The 3,876-nt window shown below is 36.0% G+C and overlaps 1 long non-coding RNA gene across 1 annotated transcript; it reads left to right on the forward strand.

The window, feature by feature from the left end:
* Positions 1-2,289: 2,289 nt before the first annotated feature.
* Positions 2,290-3,018, forward strand: LOC134620677 (uncharacterized). Its single transcript, XR_010092129.1, has 5 exons — positions 2,290-2,453; positions 2,551-2,601; positions 2,690-2,734; positions 2,819-2,883; positions 2,960-3,018. It is a non-coding gene; the product is annotated as an uncharacterized LOC134620677 (long non-coding RNA).
* The last annotated feature ends 858 nt before the right edge of the window (positions 3,019-3,876 follow it).

Below are 3,876 nucleotides of genomic sequence, written 5' to 3' on the forward strand. Positions count from 1 at the left end.
ATTTTCTTAATTTCCTCAAAAATGTCCTTTTTGCTCTCGCTCCCCATATATTCCTCCACTGCTGCTACAGAGGAGGCATCAGATGCAGGTGTATTTTCCGGTGACTCCAGAGCAAGGCTAATGCTAGCTTGCTTCTTCCTCGTGGTAGCTCCCTTAAAAAAGTTTGCTTTGTTATTACCTGCCATTTTCCGAGCACGATAACTCTTGAAAAACTTCAAAGTCGACAAAGGGGTGTCCAATTTATAACTACAACTGGAGTGTATATTTCCAAAGTTAGAACATTAATCAACAGGCTTTAGGAGCGCCTCTAGTGTGCGGCCATCTTCCTCGGCGGTCCCACGTGACACCTCCCACATACTACACAATCTTGTATGTTAGCAGTACCGGTGCTTCACTTTTTAATAAACTAAAAGACAGAAATTAATTATAAGATCGGTGGTGTTATTTATTTATATTATGGTACTTATCATTTGTGATATTTATGACTGTGTGCATACTTTATTAGGAGAGGTGAGATCTAAATGTTGCCAGACAAGGGAAAATCTTCTCTTCCTTGCTGGTTCCATCGAAGAAATGTTCACGTATGTAACTGGGACGTAATCCAATTCCACAACACAATGTGATGGGGGAATCAGCTGTGTTTTGCTGCCAAATTTATTTCGAACCTGGTGCGAACCGGCGAGCCAGTTGAGAAGGGTCTGGCTGCAGCCACTGTGGAGCTCCACAGTAACCGGAAACACTTGACCTCCACAGTAGCCGGAAGCACGTGAAACACGCATGGATACCGTGGAATTCTTGCAAGTGGATCGCAAAGGTTGGGACAGAGTCTTTATTAAATAAATTTGCTGTTAGTAATTTCATAATTCCAGGAATCGTCTAGTTTTCTTACAATGATCATGTTGCCACTTTTTTGCGTTACAACAACATTCGTTCTTATTTTAATTTTTTTTTCATCGTGCTCCATGGTAGAGAAACACACAGATATGCTTTTTCCTGGGCCTGGTTTAAGTAAGAGAGCTGGATTAAATATAAAAAAAAAACACATTTTGCATTAGAATATGATTTATTGTTGGCGTCAGAGATGCAAAATAATGAATACTTCAATACTGTACTTAAGTAGAATTTTCTGGTATCTTTACTTTACTGCTGTACTTTTTTGTGCCTACTGTATACTTCTTTATACTTCTACTTCTCACATTTTAGCACGCGTATCTGTACTTTGTGATCCGTACATTTGTAAATCAGCCCTCCGCACGCGTGCTTTGGACGCAAGATTACTTCAAAATTTTGTACATAAATTATATTTTAGACCCTGTACTTCTTACTTCCACTTGACTACAAAGTCGAGTCAATGCTTATACTTTTATTTGATTATTTTTAAACAGAGGTATCTAAACTGTAGTAAGGAACGTGTGTACTTTTGACACCTTTGGTTAGCGTCAACACTATAAATTTCGTCACAAACAGATTTATGTATTTATCAATACTTCTATTCATTATTCTATTCTGTACAGTTTTTTTACTGCCCAGATTTTAGTTAGCCCCTGTTCAATTGACTGTTATATGTCAATAGAAACATATCTCTAAAATTAAAGTGTCTTGTAAAATATTTGGTTTTTTTTTCAAGAATTTGCTTCCCAAATCTATTACATGCCAACTGTAAATTGTCATTTCTGCAAAAACCTTAACTTAAATGTGTATATGGTGTTTATCTGTTTTTCTCTCTGTTTTAGATGCACATATCAATCTGGAATTCGGGTTTAAAGCCAGAATTGCAGCAATGCAACACGTGTTGCAGAGGACTCTTTCACTGCCCTCTGTGCCCCACTTTCAGCCCTACTGCCAGGGCAAAGATTGAGGAGTATCTAAGTGTGCATATAAAAAAATGCTTTGCATTTCAACGGTATGTTTGTATTAAATATACTTTATAGTTATAAATATGCACTTTTTTAAGCACTACTGCAGTATCTTTGTTGAATTAAAAGTTGCTGTTGACATTGTACAGTTCAGTGCATTCATCTGCAACAAAAATAGTGTTTTTATAAAATATATTTTTATTTGCTTTTCACCACTTTTCTTGACATAACTTTTGTGATCCACACCATTTTGCTTTCATTATTGAGGTTGGCTTGGATGTGTTTGTTAACATGTACAATCTGATTGTTAGATAAATTGCATTCTATACAACTACATTTAAATTACATGTTGTTGTTGTTGTTTGTTTGTTTTTATCTCTTACAGATAAAATGATATGCCGGTGCAGGCTGCCTTGTAGGACAACAGGTCATGTTCCTAAGGCCTGTAGTTACAGTTGGTGTTATTAGCAATAAACATTTCACACCCATCATGATGATGTCTGTTAACTTGTGAATGTAACTGTCTTGAAAAAAAGGAATCTTGCAGTGAAGATCATTCCCGGGCAGTGGTCAGAAAAAAAGAGTTTTGACTTGAAGGTATGTGCTAGTTTAAGTATATGGTGAATAATATGAATTACGCTAGTCTTTTTTTAAGGGATTTTATTAACGAGCCTTTATTTTCAATGTAATACAGGGTTTTCCAAGCCAAGACTATGGAGTTGACTGTGGGATCTTCATGCTGATGGTAATTTTTCTCTTCTCTTCTTGAGATTCATACAGAAGCTAATTTAAGCTTCTAAAAAAATGACATTTTTATTTTTTCTTCCAAATAGTCTGCTCTGTACGTGGCACTGGATGCACCATTTGACTATACTATAGTAAGTATTCTATTTACTTTCACAGCAATGGAGTCTTGAATCTTTTGAAAGTTGTTAAATATGTTTCATATTAATATTTTACAGTCAGACATGCCCTACTTGCGTAAATGGTGGTGCTTGCTGTTGATGGAGAACTTTGATCTCAGGAGGTATTTATATTTTGACTTCTGTTCCATGTTGTGTCAAAGTTTGCACACCTTAATAATATCAAAATTTTCTGTTAAGCTCTGGCAAGCTATTTGCACACTGGAGAGAGGAAGCCAAAGCTGTGCTTGAAGGACAACCATTTTCAGACTGAAAAAGCGCAAGTTCCAGGAAGTCAGTCAGGTCAGTATTCACTTTAAACAGTAGTGTAATTACATGGTTAGTGACATTTGAATAACTGTTAAAAAACTGTTCTGCAACAGAGAAATAGCTATGTTTTTATCCCCATTTGCCTGACACAGGAGCCAGCAGTTGTTGAAGATCTGCGTCCTGCTGTGCAGTGGGTTGTCCAAAATAAGGCACTTTTCCGTGGACATGTAACAATGCCAAAATATCTGTCCTTAAATCAAGGGGACCAGCAGAGGGTCTTAAGAGACATGTCAGAGGAAGAAGACACTGGAGCAAGGGACTTGTTCCTCTTTGTTTTTCAGTTTGCAGAGGACATGGAGCTCTTTTTGAAAGCATGTGCTGATGAGCAGGGACTAAGGGTCAGTGCTATGTTTGACATGTAATGGACAAATGAAGGCACTGGCTGTGTTTCTTTGTTTGTTTGTTTAATATGTCATTGTTGTTGTTGTTGTTTTTTGTTTTGTTTTTGCATAGTACAAAATTCCAATTAAACTTATTTCAAAATGTTGTTCACTTGATTCTTTGTCCATACTTATAATAAAGGATTACAGTGTAACAGCATTAAATGTAAATGTAACAGTATTTTTTTATACTTGTAATTTCAAAATAAAAAGCTTATTGTTGATATTAACAGTAAAGAATTGTAATCAATAATATTTTTATACATTTTAAACATTAACACTCTGGGATCTATCCTGGCCATTTGTGGCCACTTCACTTATTCTTTTTTTTTTTTTTTTTTTGACTACTGCACTGCAGTGGACCAAAAGAATGACTTAGGTTTGATCTTAAGGATCTAATAGTTGTGT

This window comes from Pelmatolapia mariae, linkage group LG23 (genome assembly GCF_036321145.2).
Source record: "Pelmatolapia mariae isolate MD_Pm_ZW linkage group LG23, Pm_UMD_F_2, whole genome shotgun sequence".
In the NCBI taxonomy this organism is placed as follows: Eukaryota; Metazoa; Chordata; class Actinopteri; order Cichliformes; family Cichlidae; genus Pelmatolapia; species Pelmatolapia mariae.